Consider the following 17,745-nt stretch of genomic DNA (forward strand, 5'->3'; position numbering starts at 1 on the left):
ATGACAGATAATAGAAAGAGGAGGATAAAGAAAGAGAGCTTGAGGAAATGAAACAGATGTAACGAAAAAGGGAAATGTTTTGGAGTTGGGTGAAATTCAGGAGGACAGGAATAAAGCAGAGGACCCCTGGGTCATAAATACCATAAGGCCTCCAGCATATTTCCCAGTGCCAGGCCAATCTCTGTTCATTATCGCTCCACGCTACTCAGCACTTCATTTAAAACTCACATTCCTGTAATTAACACACACTGCTGGGTACAGATGAGCCAGTACAGAGCCTGGTCTGTCTGTCCCTTGCCTTAACCACTCATCCAATTATGTGTCTCTGTCATCACATTTCTACCCTTCATCTTACTTGTCACTTCTTTGTGGCTATTTCATTTTGTTAACTGTGCTACTAACAATAAAAAGCAAACATATGCACCACACATACCAAGGCAAACTCCTTGTATGTGTAAACCTACTTGGTAATAAAAAATGATTCTGATTTTGATATTACAATACTATTTCCCATGTACATTCAATAAATGCAATTAGACTCCAGACACACATTTTGGGTCTTGTGATAGCGATTAAAGAGTAGAAGGAAACATGGCGGCATCAGAATCTGAGGAAACAGTTTGTCCAACAAATTGTATGTGGTAAATGCTTATTCATTTATTATATCAACCAATTACACTGCGGCAGAATTAGCTCCATTAGAGTACAGCAGGAAAGTACTTAAAGGAAGAAAGACACATCGATTGTTCTGCTGCACTTCACAAAGCCTTACATCAACTGACTGTGGCAGTTTTTCATGTTCAATGATGCCCATAAAAAGATACACGGTGATCTACGTGATAGATACACAAGGCAGAAATGAAATTTGAATTGTTTTTATAATGTCCTCTGTATTTGCAAGACACAGGAAAAATCAACCATTCATCTGAGCTCATATTGGTTTCACAATGCATCGCCTGCTGTTATTAAAGGACTTTTCTGTGCAGCTTAGAGTAAATGATTCTGCTTCTATCACAGGCGCTTATGGGGATCAGATGATGCGTCTACTGATAGGTTTGTAATGGACTTTTCCTGTTCATTAACTGAGTTATAGCACCGGGATTTTATGCTTTGTGGTTCTAAATTGAATAATGCATCTCCACTGTTTAAAGTAATATTAATATTTTCAAAATCAATGTTAGTAAAATTTTATGTACACAGTTGTATTTGTTGATGGCCGGCCGCCGCAAATAAAGATGAGATTTATGAAGGCGATGGTCTCCTCTCCCTGTACTATTATCACAAGTGAAACGCAGACCATAAAAAACTTTAATTAAAATTTTAATTAACACAGGTAATCAATAGGGTGTAACATAACATCTCACATATTCTCAGTGGCATGGAGGGAAATGTAATCAAACAAATACAGAGGGACCAAATATGATGATTTTATAGGCTAATAAGCTCAAGGTAAGTGTGGCAGGACGAGTGGGAATGTCACTGTCTCTGTTTACCCTGTGTGGTTTGCTAATGCTCTGAAAGCTGCATTTGTTTGTCCTTATCTTTGTAGACTTTATATTACTTGGATTTCCAAGTAGATTCTATATCAGCTTTGTAAACTTTTCCAATAAGATTGTGTCGATCTGAATAAACTACTTTCCATCAACCTGTAATATGTTGGTTTTTGGTTTATATCATCACAAAAAAATAGAAAGAAATTGCATTGCTTTTGAGCTCTGTGAATGGCCAATGGATGGATGGATGGATGGATGGAAATTATTTTTTGGCAGTCATTACAGTAATATTACTAATGGTAAAGCAGACAAACTTTATGGACTTAACCATGAAGGTTGAGGGGAAAAGGTCAAGGAAAGGGAAAAAGCAAACACAGGGCTTAAGCGAGAAGGAAGAGTATGAGGGTAACAGTGCCTGAAGCTTGTGTGAAGCTCTCATCCGTCCTCTCCATTTCTTTCTCTTTCTACTACTTTTGCAGAGGTAATCTCCCCCACAGCTTGAAGCAGGTGTACCTCAACACAGACAAACAATAAATAAACTGGAATTGCCACAAAACGGAAATTGGATACAAGGCTATAAAGCAAATTTCAATCTCACCTCATGGTTTTTTTTGTATTGATATGGAGGGTAGGTACACTTGTCGATCTTGAGATTACGGTAATAGTGAGAGAAGGGGCTGGTTTTATTACTCAAAATTGATAAAGTGCCATTTCAAGCAAGTTCAATCACATTTAAGTTCATTAACTTCAGTGTCAAATTTTAGGTTGAAGACCTCTCAATATAAACAAATTAAAGAAAGGCACAAAAATGCATATTCATATTTTTAGTCTGCACAAAAATAAAAGATTGGACAATATATTGGGTACAACAATTTCCCAAATTTCGATCAATAAAGTATCTATCTATCTATTTATTTAAAAGATAGAAGATAAATAGAATCGGAGGATGAAACCCTCTTTATTAGTCACATACATGCACACAGCAGAGCACACACAGTGAAATTGGTCCTCTGCATTTAACCCATCCTAGTACTAGGAGCAGTGGGCAGCTATTGTGCAGTGCCCGGGGAGCAATGGGGAGGGGGGATTGGAGGTGTCCGGTGCCTTGCTCAAGGGCACCACAGCAGGGCCTAGGAGGTGAACTGGGACCTCTCCAAGTAGCAGTCCACTTTCCATATTTCAAGTCTGTTCGGGGACTTGAGCCGGCGACCCTACGATTCCCAGTCCAAGCCCCTACTGACTGAGCCACTGCTGGACCCACTGAGCCACTGCTGGACAAAACTAGTACAGTTAAAATATAACTAAATTACCTCAGCTATATAATGATATGAAATTGTTGGCTAAATCATAATTTAATTTGATTTCATTTCTATATTGCAGATTTCACTTTTAATAAAGGCTTTGCGCATAATTATAAATAACAGTTTGACTTTTAATGACTTATTAAGTGAGGTCAGGGGTCAGGCTCAGCTCCAGAACCACAGCAGTGTCTTGCTGAAAGAATTGTCAGAAGAAAAAAAAGAGTACCAAGAATATTGCATAACCTTTGCATAAACTATTTAATGTTGATTCCTCTATTTGGATATCTAACCATGATCTTAGGACTCAGCCATATCATGTCCGTAAAGGTGCACTTCATATTTATCAGATTTTGAAGCTCATGCGTCAGAGACTTTGAGTTTACTTGTATTTGTGTCGAATTCTGTAACCTTTGGCCTCTCCTCCAGCTGTGTTGTCTCAGTTTGTGTAGGAACGTATGTGTCAGGATGAGAGTGTCAGGAATGAGTGGAGACAGTACAGGTATGTGTGTGTGTCTCAAGCTGTGATAAAAGGCCTTGCACTCTAGACCTTAGAGTAACCCAGCTATGACAAATAGTTTCCCTCTCTCTTCCTCTCATCACTGCCTTCGACCCTAACTGAGAATTTAATCTGCAAACAGCTCGATTCGATGGGCAAATGTTTGCTCAGCTTCGAAACAGTGTCCAGGCTGAATATTTTTTAAGTAGATGTTTGCACAGTTGTTTCTACTTTGTTTTTAATTCATTCCGTGACAATACTTTGGTCTCATTCTCATAAAAGTGATTTTCATTGAAAACTAATTCCTCTCAGGATATTTTATAGTCATAATAAAATTGGAGCAGTTCCAATTGTTAAAGAGTCTTGTCTTTACAAGGGGATTCAGTATATTCTCTGTGTTGATTCTCATGCAAGTATACAGCACAGATGGTGTAACTCTCTTTGGAAAAACTGGCTTTCTCCTTCTCCGTCCCCGGTGTCAAACTTCCTGGCTAGCTTTCCAATGAACAGATTTTTTAGTGCTCACATCTAATAAATATTTAGGATTAACTCAATGAAACGATGCAAACACAAATGAAATGTATTTAATGGGCATCCTGTCCATTGGAGGAGTTTCAATAGGGCACCGTTGAGGTGTGAAATGGCTACAACAGGCAATATAACACTCACATGGTCTCTCTCTCTCTCTCTTGTGTCTTTTTGTCTCTCGCTCACACTCTCATTCACACACAAGGGAAAAAAAGCACCTAATATTTTCTGTCAGCAAGATTGTGCATACCCCCAACCTTCAAATAATTTACTGCCGTGTCTCTACAGAGTGTTTGGCGCAAAAGTGTCACTAAATCTCAGCCCTCAAAGTCAAACGTCAGGTAAACCACAGAGAAATAATGTTTATTTTCTCTCAGCCCTGGCCCTGTTCTTAACCATGCTGTCAGCCCACAAAGAGCTCGTATATCTCGCAAATTCCCCCATGATCTGTTCAAGTAGCCTTTGAAAAGTGACTGAAAACACTACAGCTGCTTCTTTATTGCGTATAAGTCTTGAAACAATGACACACAACTTTTTCCTTATGCCGGAGAAGTATTGCAAAGTCATAACCATCTGAATAAAAAGTCTGATTAATAAGTGCACAAAAACGACATACAAAATGTAGGAAACTGGCTAATTCACTCCAATGTCCTTTAATTTATCTCAGTTGCCAGATGCTTGAAAATGAATATCTATTTTTGTTAATGACTGCCTTTTTACATCTTCCCTTCTGTCACTGCTAGCCTCAACAGGTCTCACCGTCAGCTGTCCCCAAAAACACAGTGGTCTGACAAACTGCAGATACTGTATAACCATATGCTAATCTAATAAGAAAAAATATTGACCTTATTTTTCCTCAACTAACGTTTTTTTCAAATACACATAAATCAAATTGCTTTCTAGGCTCTTCAGGGTCTGTGCGTTTGTATGTCTGTGAGGCACATTGATGACAACACCTCCCGCTCTCTAAATGATTATGTCTGCTTGTGCTTAACCCCCCCAACCCTATTCACCACTGTAATAGAATTTCTCAACCCAATCCAACACCCTCGCCACCCAGTCCCACAACCTAAATAGCCTGCACCATTTCACTCAAACTCCCTTTATCACAAAAGCATTCACACAAATCCTGTGCACGCAGAGAGAGAGAGGGAGCTAAACAGGAACAGAGAGGAGGAGGAGGAGGAGGAGGGACAGACAAACACAAGCAGGTGGATGCAGCCTACCCTCTACTGCCGTCATACATACTTGTTTCCCCTCCTAAAGATTCACAATGGAGCATTCTCTAATAACAAATCATTTCTTTCAAAGTATGCTTTTTAATCTGGCCATGCTTGACAGGGCCCATCCTTTCCTCTGAAGGGGAAGACCACTTAGAGGCCAGGCCAATAAGGCCCAGCATCGTGGCCTGACTGGGGTGATTTGTCAGACCCCTCCATCGCGCCTATGGTGGTCACACCGATGGATTTATCCCATGGTAAATGGAGATAGCCCTCGCCGGACGCGGGCCCGGCACTCTGATTACAGACCCGCTTCTCGAGTCGCATTGATAGATGTTGCTTGTGTTTACCTATTTACAATGCCACTAAATCTGCGAATACAATGTAACACAGGCAGAAGGGGTACAACTATGGGGGGGGGGGGAGGGAGGGAGAGAGTCCTGCATGGTTTGATTTATGCTATGCTATGCAGAGCAATAGAGAGACAGCATAGATGAAGGGTCTGGGATGAAACAGCTCGGTGGGGTGGAGGTTACGGTTTTGCATTGGGGTCGGAAGGCCGCCAGGATGAATCTCATGCATTTCTCACACTGGATGCTGTCCACCATGCCATAAGAATAACAAACACTCAGCAAAAGGAATGAGGGGAGCGTTTCAGGCACACAGGGGAAAACAGAATGTACTTTCATGACAACAATGTGGAGCCAATCGGAGATGCACTCTGGTGAACATTTATCCCAGAGCTCCCACATCTATGGTGAAGAGTAATTCCATCCTGGGACAATCACCGGGACAGCTCTGGTTCAGACAACCTTTCATCTCATTCCCATCCAGCCAACCTAAACCAGCTCCACAGACATTGAGAAAACACCTTCCTTTAGTTACCAACTATGTGCGCCAAATGAGATCAATTAGAGTCATTGACGTTTTGCTAGTTTAGTCTTAAAGCTATGTAACAATTTTTAAATCATCGATGGGATACTAGGAAATAGACGATTCCTGCTGATTTGACTCATGGAATTAATGTCCAACAGAATAAGCCATGATTGAAAATACAGTACATGAATTTCTGAAATGGGTTAATGTCATAAACAACATTTGTTTTGTTATCTGGGAAGTGATGAGGTTGAGCTATGGCCCTTCTGATCTCGAGTACCTCACTGGCACGCTTATTTACATGAAGACTTTCAAGGGTAAGGAAGGAAATGGACAGTTTTGCCTAGATAATAATCTACATATCAACAACTGTTGTGCTTTATTTTGCAGTTCAAAACCTTTTAGCTGAAATACATTTAAATGAATATTTAATTTTGGAGTTGAACAAACGCCTTTAATATGTTTGATTATGTGCTGAGGATTTCTGCTTATCTAATTGATGTGATGTTGCAACAAATTATGATAATTGTACAAAGGTGACTGACAGGAATCAAGAAAAGAGTTGTGGATTGCATTACAATATTTAGATGTCGATTCATAAAGACCATAGACTTTGTAAGAAACACCTTGCATCCCGCAACTGACTTAAAGGAATGTATCTTCTACTCTGAGGGTGGTGATAATCCTGTTGTACCAATATGATTCAAGCCAGTTTAGATACAAATGTCACAACTTAAATCCTGCAAGATATAGGAATCAGACTTCAAAGTCATCAACAGTGGCATCATCGTCGGCAAGAATAGCCAGTGGAAAGCTGATGTCCCACCAGTCAAAGAAAGCTCCATCATGTTCCATGTCAACCAACTTGACTGCTATAAGAACGGGCGCCCAAGTTGTTCCTATCTACAGTACAGTATCCCCTACCGTACACGCCCACACACCCCAACGACCCCCCTCTTGCCCCAACCTCTTGGAAAGCTTATGTATGGCGCTCTCATTGTTTCCTCAGCCTATTGAGGTAAAGATAACTGTGGGATGTGAGAGCGCTGAGTGATTATACATCAGTAAAATCACAGGGGGTATATATCAATGCCACTGGGACACACCCACTGGAATGAATTGGGTCAAATGAGAGCAGTGCATCGGGCAGGGCCCATTGACAGTTACTAATGCACCTCCCATGGCCACTAACAGGAGTGTACAAATTGCCAAAGGTTTGTAAACTTTGCCTGTTTAGGAAAGGGGCAGTCAGGGCATGCAGGAAGCTTTGCAGTCCTGTTATCAGTAGGTAACTAAATCAACAGGAGGAAGGAGCTGGAATTGATTCGAACAGAGAGCAGAGGAGTTTCTTCCATAATTACCCCAAACATCAGGTGAGAGGGGTTGAGACAGTGAGGAGAGAAGTTGGAAGGTGGGTGAAGACAGAAAGGTTAAGAGTTTTTTTGTTTGTTGAGATACCTAAAGAACACTTAATCATCAACATTAGCCAGAATTGTAACACATTAAACAGAAGATTTCATTTAAATAAAACCTTTTCCTCAACATTAAACATCCTTTAGTTGCATGACCTTGCTCTTCCTCTAAGCTTGACCAAGTGTTCAAACCATCCCTTACCTTACTTTACTTTACCTTACCTTAACGTATTCATTGATTTTGATTAATAAATACAATACGCAGAATAGTACAATAACAATTTCAATATGTTTCTTTCAACATGTAATTGCTAATGCAAGCATATCATATAGGTAGTGTACTGGTAATTCACAAAGGTAATGAAGTCATTGATGTCATGATAAATAAATGAATCCCAAGTACTATCAATATGTAAATCAATACACATTTACTTCTCGGTCTCCTCAGGAGGCTGCAGGAAATTGAATCAGCACCTTGTTGTGGTTGTTTTGTTCTGTCATATGTTTGACTAAATTATCGTTTTTGTGGCGGTCGTCAAAACAATGAAGAAATCTTTATTATTGGGAAATTTAAATGTGTATCTGTACGGGCTACGCTCTTGTAAAACAGACAAGTGGAGGCTGAGGGAGGAATTTTACACCCTGTTCTCTGATCCTGCCACACCACTGTGTTTGTCCTCCCTCGGCCTGTTGTTTTATGACACTACAACACCAGAGAACACAGACATGCGTATTGCAAAGTCACCTCGTTAACAAAGGCTCATCAAAGTCACAAAGCTCTTTTATGTGTTTGTATATTTACATTATATGAGTGAGCATGTGTGATTCTGTTTGAGTGAATAAAAAAAGAAAAAGGTTTAAAAATACAGGCAGTCTATGCAAAAAAAAGGGCAAGAATTATGTATAGAATATGGTAAGCATTTGCGTCAGTGTTTGCGTTTACGCATTCAATAGTGTATTTCAGACGTATAGGACTACTGAAACGTCCATCTGTATAATTGAGTGAGGATGGCCTAAAGAAAGGTATTCAGAGTCACACCTGTCTGCTGCAGTTTGCACTGAGGCGAGGGGAGGCACAACAGGCATGCAGTGTCTGTACAAGCCTGTGCACCTGGAGAGACGGACCTGACGGCTAGACATACACAGAGCAACAACACATAGAGAGGAAGCCCTCGTGGTGTACTGCTGCACATTTTTGTAACTTGTTGATGGTAAAGTAAGTGTGTTTAACCTGTCATAAAGAGGTTGTTATTTGGTAGTTTCACTGCAGGTCTTGCCCACAGCATGGGGATTAAAAACAGAAATAACCTATAAAATGATGAGGCACCCTGAACAATCTTTATAGAACTCAATATACCTGAGTGATATGACATAGGCTATAGAGACACATGGTTACTATAATGAATGTGACCCAACACATATTGAAGGATAACATGGGATGCATCTTTTGTTATTCTTGTGTTTTTAAGTCCTGGCATCCATGAAGCATAAATAGCTCCTCCCATGATTTTCAAAAATCTGGTTGAATGTGATACATTATCAGTTCTTTTGGAAGCCACTGTGGCTGTGAAGAGATTGTTGAGTTAAAGAAATAAATACTCCTTCTGTTAAGTTGAACTCTACGTTCAGTTATGTACCAGTATAGTGTGACTTGGCCTGTGGCTTGTCAGTAGACCGACACTATGAAGCCCTGTCTTTATTTGTGTGTGTGTGTGTGTGTGTGTGTGTGTGTGTGTGTGTGTGTGTGTGTGTGTGTGTGTGTGTGTGTGTGTGTGTGTGTGTGTGTGTGTGTGTGTGTGTGTGTACAACACCTGTGTCCACTAAGCAATAGATGTACTAAAGACATGCAGCTGCTTAACCCATCTCTCTCTCTCTCTCTCTCTCTCTCTCTCTCTCTCTCTCTCTCTCTCTCTCTCTCTCTCTCTCTCTCTCTCTCTCTCTCTCTCTCTCTCTCTCTCTCTCTCTCTCTCTCTCTCTCTCTCTCTCTCTCTCTCTCTCTCTCGCTCTCTCACACATCCAGTCATAGCATGATACACACACCCACAGTCATGTGGTTAATATAAAACCCAAAGCTACACATCTCTGTACATTATATGTATCTCATAAACAGAGACATACATCTTCCTACCTCTTACACATTGAATCACACACACACACACACACACACACACACACACACACACACACACACACACACACACACACACACACACACACACACACACACACACACACACACACACACACTTTCTCTCTCTGCAGGATTATGACATGTTATTAATTGCCACCATTATCAGCGACAGCTTGCCCAAGAACTGGGCCCTTCTCTGGGGGCGTAATGCCCGGCGTTGCGGAATACAAAAAAGTGAGGAAGAGAGGAAAAGAACAGAGGCACAGAGAGAATAAGGGTACATTGAGGGAGTGAGTGAGTGATGGAGGAAAGGAAAAAAGAGGACGACACGGGGAGGGAGAGAGACAGCGACGGTGAAGGTGTAATGCGTCACGCAGTGCGATGCAACACTCTGCCCAAAAGGGATTGTGAATAATTTATCAGAAAACATTTTTCTTGGTCCTTTCCACAGACCCACAAATCCTCCCTGAGCTCTCTTTAGGCGGGGGCTGGAGATAATGTACTCTGTGAGTGTGTGTTATGTGTGTGTTTTTCAAAAAAATATCCTAAGACCTGGCTCATTCTCGTGCACACAACTAAATGGAGATGACAAAACGTTACTGGGATCACACATGATTAAAGATCTATCTTCTATCTTTATGAAAGCAATAACGATGGTAATTTATAAACAAAGATATCATCAAACTACTCATTTAAAAGCTGAATTAGTGACAGAAATCTCTGAACCTTGTCACATGTTCATTGGCCCGTCTAGATCTCTTCCCTGCTCATATGCAGAGAGAGGGAGAGAAATTGATTGGAAGGAGTTTGAAGGAGAATTCGATAGTCAACAGCGCCCTGGCATCAACTCCCCCAGCCCATTCATCTGTGGCAGCAGAAAAAACAGTTACATGAACTGTCACACCCAACTCTACTGTTAATTTAAGGTAATTAGCGAACAAGTGATTCCCAATACATCATGGTGAACTGGCAGACTCCACAATATTTCACAGCTAATCTGTTACCTTCGCTGCCCCGCCTCCACCCACTCCCTCCGGCTCTCCGTTTCTCTCATTTCAGAGACAGTCACAACATGCAAACACACTTGTCCCTGCTAACCAACACAGCAACAGACACACTGACAGTGTGCTGTATGATGATAGCTTTTTGTGCTCATTCATCTGTCATAAAATGGGGTTTTCCTCTTACTAGAGGTAAATACAGTTTTGGAATGTATCCAATGTGACAATTTGATTTTATCAATTAAAACAATCCAGGACAGCCTATTTATGGACTAAAACACAGGTAAACAATATTTTGGCCATGCTGTATTTTTTCAGGGACTGTGAGAGCACTGTAAATGTATGGAAATGTTTGCAACTAACAAATAACAAATGTATTGTTTTGTTTCATTATTAATTATGGGTACAATTTACTTGGCCATTTTCACCTTAGACATATTTGGTACCTAGCTTTGTGCAAATTTGTAGAAACAAACCCGAAAGCTGGAGGTGCAGAGTCATCAGTCATTGGCCATCAGTGAAGCTTCTCTCCATTACACATATAATAAACATATAATAAACATCATGTTCATGTTTATTTTTGGTGTGAGGCTGTTTGATGTGGAATATGTTGGCTGAACTGCTCAGTACCATGTCCTCAACCCCATCCAACACCTTTGGGATTGAGAATGCCGACTGCAAGCCAGGTCTTATCACCCAACATCAGTGCATGACCTCACTAATGCTCTGTGCCTGAATGAAACAAATCTCTGCAGTCACGCTCCTAAATCTTGTGGAAAGCCTTCCCAGAAGAGTAAAGTCTGGTGTAATAAATGCCCATGGTTTTAGAATGAAATGTTCAGCAATCACATATGGCTACAATGTTCAGCTGTCTACATGCTTTGGCCATATAATGTACATGTACAACCAGCATGGGGTGTCCTAAGAGGGACAACACTATGCAGGCCATTGTACAATATTGACACAAAGACCCTGCTGGCTTATTTAGCGAGCTCCATAGCCAGGTTAGCCATATTTGTTCTTTTAGTGTTTAAAACTAACAAAGAGTATACTTATAATGTGATGAGGGAAGCCAGACAGGAGAGGAACCTACATTTGAGGGGCTGGTGAACATGAAAAACAGGGGTCAAAAAAGAAACTGTCAAAAAACAGCTGCATGTTCCAAGGTATCCCGCTCATTTCTGACAAAACAAACAGATGTCACATGTGTACTAAACATACCACTCCTTCGCTACAAAGTCTTTTAACTCTCAGAGTTCAAAGATGATGATCTAGTGCTTAGGTACTTTTCGTTTAGTTTTCATGTCTGGGAGTGTTTGTTTTCAGAGTCTGTGTAGTTGTTAATTTGTGTTTGAGTGACTCTGTAAATTTACACACAATTGCAAATACTGTACAAAGAAGTGCGATAACGTCCAACATCTGGGCTGTATTTACTCTGAAGCGTTGGAGGTTGGAAACAGGGATACAGATTTACAAATAGTTTACTAAATGCTTTCAGAGCTTTTCGATCATCTTTTCATGCTAATTGCTGTCGAATGAGAAAGCTTTCATATCATTTTTCTTTTTTTTATAACTTCAGATATGTGGGAAAACTGATTTGTGTTTTTTTACAGGATCAGTATTTTGTTAAGAAATTATCCCTGTGCGAAAGTGGGTTCATTTTATTTTAAAAAAAAAATCTTTAGAAAATAATTGTTGCTAAATTGTGAATTATAATGATATTGGAATATGACAATAAAAGTGAAAAAACTCTGCAAACTTCATACTATAAATTGGAAGCTACAATGTGAAGCAGCTGGGCTAAATAAGACGTGTAAATGCCCAAGGAGGGTGCAGTGCAGCAGTGGCATGGATCCAGACTCATCAAGTTAATAGCTGTATTATTTCCATCATTTTTAAGGATGGCACAATATTTCCTAGAAAATCAAGGAAGCAATAATTGAATAAACCAACAGCCTTTAGGGAGGCTCATGTTTTTTTATATTTTGTAAAAACTAAACCATATCCGTGCTCAGTTCAGAAAGTGGGTGAACCAGCAGGCCTCGGCCTCAGACAGAGCAGCTGGGGAGGAGTGGGACTACTTTAGCTCGCTGCACCTCATCAATCTCTTAAAGGCTCTAAGACGTTCACACGTTCATACAGCTACACATGCATGTTTCGTACATGCACTCGTATGTACACCTGCCGTGTTCTAGAAATGTTACCATGTTATTATATTGTAAAGGATAATGGTTTTACCACTACAATGGCTGTGATATAAATAGTACACAGAGCCATGGTACTGATAACGGCACAGCATGGGCATGCTAATGTAACAGTTGTCATGGTATTATGTGTCTATAGCTAGGTATCAACTATTGGATGCATAGTACATTGTAGTACTACAATGGGTAAAGTGTGCTTGCCTAATTAAATGTCCCTTCCTCGGCAGCTGGATTTTGAACCCCCTCATACCACGATGCTTTGTAACAATTTTAATGAAATCCCATGCAGTACAACGCATCTTAATATAGCACAAAGCCTCATCTGTGTGCCAGCCTTTTGATAAGAGCCAATCAATTGCCAGCTATGAAACAGTAGTTGCAAGACAGGAAAGTAAACAAAAATTGACTACAGAAAACAATAAGCCAGCACATCTTTGTATCAGACAATTGAAACATGTGCGAGACTTTTTTGGTTTGGTTTTGGTTATGTCCAATCTTCCTTCCCTTGTCTTTTACGTTGCTTTTTATGTTGCTTCATGGTGCATTATGGGGCCTTCGAGGGACTCCCTTGATTGTGTTGGTGTTTCTGTGTGTATCAACAACTCTACCTTATTGGGTGGTTAGCAAAGACAAACAGAGAGGATATTGTTAACACTCACCCTTCTTTGCATCTCCATGGTTTGTTTTACTGTGGGCACTGTCTTGCATAATGGTGGCACAAGTTAGCTTGTCGAGTTTGAGTCAGGCCAGAACATCTGTCGGGAAAAAGAAAAAATACATTTGTTTTTCATAAGAATCTACTGAAGAAGTATACAATTTAACGTGAAAAATCTTGCTTTAACCTGAATATGTTCAATAGTTCAGTAGGTCAGCACACATTTCTAAGAATATTGTCAGAATATTAATTAAATAGGAATAATGTTCTGCTTGCACAGCAATGGAAGAGTCGATGCTGTCACTATGCAGCTTTATGTCTCGCCCTGATGTCTAATGACAACATTATGGGGCTCTTGAGCAAGTAAAGGTTGGGGCGAGTAAGCAAGGCCCCTTCTACTTAAAACACAGCAGCCATAGAGGTTTTTTGCTTACAATTTGGGGGAAACCACTGGGCCACATAGAGGGTTGGTATAATGTAGCCATGTTCCTGTGAAACCCCTGTTTTTGTGGACTCATTTCAAATCTTGATACCTTAGTCTGGCTACTTCACAAATTGTCTTTTAAAGGCTTTACTATTTTAAAGAACAATTTACAAATCTCTATAGCATTGTATATGGTCCTGAATTAACTGATGTGCAGCAAATGTTTGGAGATGAAGCCATACAGAAAATGTGGGACAAAGGCCATGAAGATCAGCAGAGCGAATCTGCCTGAGCGCCCTGCTCTGTCAGACTAGCACCTTGGAGCATTCAGTGTATTTGGAGAATGTGAGATGATTGCATTCAGAGGTTTTCATCAACATTGTCTCAGTGGAAGTAAGACAGAGAGAGCCACAGAGAGAGATTGGGGCGGTCGCTGGGGTCTGTAACAATCTTCATCTGATTTGTTTTTCCTCCTCTACCCTCACTGCCTCTTCTATCTTTCTCTTTGTACCTTTTCTGTCTGAGTGAAAATGTGAGCAGACTCAGATCAGCAGGTTGCTAGGCAACGCTGGCCGTGTGCAGGCTCGTAACATGTAGTTTTTGGCTACTGTTTTAGTAGGGTTTCTTAGTATCTCTTTTCTGTTGGTCCCTTTCTTTTTTTCTCTCATCTTCCTGGTCCTTTCCGTTTCTCTTCCTTTGTCCTTTCTGTTACCTCATTTATTTTTCTTCCGTTCTGCACACTACAATTTTTAGCGCCTCGTAGATGTGCAGTGCATCTAGCCAGCAGGAGCAGCAGCAGCAGCAGCCATGAGCATTTATCAAAGCCGTGCTCCGTAATGACCACTCAGCAGTGGGGAAATTGAGCTGACCCCGAGGCCAAGCTGTTAGAGGGGACTGGTGGGAAGGCCAGCAGGGTCAGGCCATCCTTGTCCCACCCACTTAGTGGGCATTTAGCGCTGAACCATTAGTTTACTGTTTGGAGGCCTCCTAGCTATCCCTTACAGAATACACACACATACATACACACATACACACCAGTACTAACACACATTGTGGACAATAGCCCATCGGCCTAATCTTCAACACTTCAATGTTTACCTGACACAAGTTGTAAAAGGAAAAGAGTCAACGAAACTGAGGGGGTAAACTTTGTTGGCTGTCAGTAAATGCTTGGACTTGGCACTATCTGAAACTATTTCTCTGTTGTTGAACTGAAAACAGGTCAAGACAATATGGGCAAAGTAAATGCATCTTTGTTTTACATTTTCTATAATGGGTTTTGGATTCAATGTCAGTAAAATAGGAGAGAAAATGAGATGTGTATAATACTGGGATTCAAGGATATGATTTCAATTTAAGCCGATGCTACATTGCAGGTTTGGCTTAAGAGTGAGTCGATTGTATTTAATCATGGAGCTTTGTTATGTTCTTTTATACATGTTTTTTCAATAGCTGATTAAAATCAGATTGTTTAACATCACCAGCACACCATTTTTGTTGGGCATACAGTGAGCGCAGTTTTGCACTTAGGAGTGTGTGTAGTGCATTTATCCTTTATAAAGCAAAGATGGGACTGTCTGCGGTATCTTATGTGACCTTTGTTGGTCTCTTCCCTGTCACAGTGATGACTTGACAATTTCCAGAGCTTGTTAATGCTGGGAAGCTGCATTGAGACGGATTACTGGCTCTAGTTAGCATTATTTAACTCAGCTATGTCTTCAGGCACTTGCTTACAACAGTCCAGGGGCTGCCACAGGGCAAAAATCACAGGGGAGCCGCACACACAGACAATCAATATGGACGCAGATGGGAAGGGAGGTGGGGGTGCAGGAAAAAAAGAGCTGGAATAGTCATTTTCGCTTGAGAGACGCTCCCCTGAAAGCCATGAAATAAAAATCTGAACTTTAAAATTGATAAGGATTGATTTCGCTGACATGGGATCATAACATACACCCCTTCAGAGACTGGCAGCGTTAGGGCTTACAGATGCCTGCTGCATAAAGGAGAATGGGGAGGACGTAAATCTGACTACAGCACAGCAATTAGCCTTTTACTGTGGAAAAGATATGGAGAATCTTTACTGTTTCATCAAATGGCATTAGGCACGCTCTGGGCCCGGAGGTTTCTCTGGGAAGACAAATGCTAGAATAAACTTGTTTGGACAGATGGATTGGAAGAAATCCTTCACAAAGTTCACTATTTTCCCTCCCAGATCCATATAGATCTCTGGCAAATGGTTAGTTCATTATGTGGCTTCTATTAAATGTCACACAGTGTTTGAGCAATAAGTACAGAGAGAAGCTCACCCTAAATGACATTTCCCACAATGTTTTCAAAGACAAAGTGTGCCGCCAGATACGTTTTGAATACGTTTATGTCAGTGTTTACTGAAAGTACTGAAAGGTAGCTAAATTCAGGGAGGTGGTAGCAACACAGGAGGTGTTTTTATTCATTAATGAAAGCAGAACCTCAGTGTTTTAATGACTATTAATCTGCAGCCCCCCTAATCATGTTATGAATCAAAAAACAACATGTTTTTAATTGCGTAAGCTTTAAAATACAAATATTCAGGGCCCAGAATGCAAATTAATTACTATTCAAATGAGCACCGTGCAGCAGAGAACATGATTAGGTGAAAGGAAAAAGAACTTGGTGCTAATTCCTACTCAGATGAGTGATTGGGAGGAATGAACAGGGAGGTCTTGATCAAAGCTAACATTGTAAGCTAACATTGTACTGTATGCTGGTGAGCAGATGGTGAGCCATAAATCCTCACCCAGGCTCTGACACACATTAGCATTTAGTTAGCAGCCCACAGCTTGCCAGCCATTTAGGTAATATCTCCATCAGATCACTTTGGAAATGGTGATGGAGTGAGTTGGGAGGATTTTAATGCTTTCCACGACTGTATTGTGCTTAGTTAGACGGAACTCTGGCTGTGCCATGAAGTGTTGCTGTTCGCAGCGGTAGGAGACTGCATGTGTTGACAAATACGCTCATCACTGCCCATTTAACGGTGTAGAGCTTTCACTGACACACGCAACTTGTGCACTGACATCATTTACTTTAAGTGAATACACTGTGCCAATACAACTCACAATGTCATGGATTGGCAATAGCGCTCACATCCTGATGATATGCCTACATTTTGCAAATGTCTTACTGTAAATAGGCCATTTAGACTGTAAAACGCCTGCTGAAAGATGTTTGGTCAGATGATATGTATAGTGAAAGAATGGTTGAAGTGCATATGATGAGTCCTTTTTCAAACGGAAAAAACATGCATACATTTTTAGTAATCATTATTTAAAGTATAAATATCTCCAGAGAGAGGCCCATTTAGATACTGTATTTCTAACTCAAATACATTTGAAATTGAAATATATTAATTTAGTTATTACAATGACTTTGGTTTGGTTAGGAGTTATTTCTGACTATGACAATATGATAAATAAAAATATATAAAAGATAATTATGGCTATGTATGTCTTATTGGTCTCTTTTGAAGAGCTGTTACTTTAATGGCAGCTGATGGGGATGAACATAAAGAATGGCCAACAAAATGATAGGTTTGTTTCTCTATAGGTAAGGCCTTGTACTATTTCCCTCATTTAGATGTCACATGTTTTGCATAGCACAATCTTCACCCTATATTTTGATTTATGGTGACAAACCTCTCCTTTAGTTTATTCTTGGTTTATGACTTTGGCATTTAAACTGGGGATTGCACTGATATCTGATATAGAAACTAATACAAACATTCATATTGTAAAACCCCGTTCACTGCAAGGGTAAAAAGTTTAAATATTATAAGATAAACACCGAGGCTGCGTAGTTATGTGCATGCACTGCAACACACACCAAAGAAATGCTGTAAACTCACTTAGTGACACTTACACACTGACAGACTGAGTGAATGTCTCTCCTGCTGCAGGGATTGGGTTGCAGTCTGTGAGCGGACAGTGAAAGGGCAGCAGTGAAAAAGAGCGAGACAGAAAGTGCAA

General features: G+C 40.4%; 1 long non-coding RNA gene across 1 annotated transcript in view; it reads right to left on the reverse strand.

The window, feature by feature from the left end:
• The window catches only part of LOC134869402 (uncharacterized), a 42,682-nt gene that overhangs the window by 17,801 nt on the left and 7,136 nt on the right, over window positions 1-17,745 (reverse strand). Inside the window, exon 2 of the long non-coding RNA XR_010166415.1 lies at window positions 13,322-13,417. This is a non-coding gene — a long non-coding RNA (uncharacterized LOC134869402). The remainder of the gene's footprint in view (window positions 1-13,321; window positions 13,418-17,745) is intronic.

The sequence above is a fragment of the Eleginops maclovinus genome, chromosome 9, assembly GCF_036324505.1.
Source record: "Eleginops maclovinus isolate JMC-PN-2008 ecotype Puerto Natales chromosome 9, JC_Emac_rtc_rv5, whole genome shotgun sequence".
Lineage (NCBI taxonomy): Eukaryota > Metazoa > Chordata > Actinopteri > Perciformes > Eleginopidae > Eleginops > Eleginops maclovinus.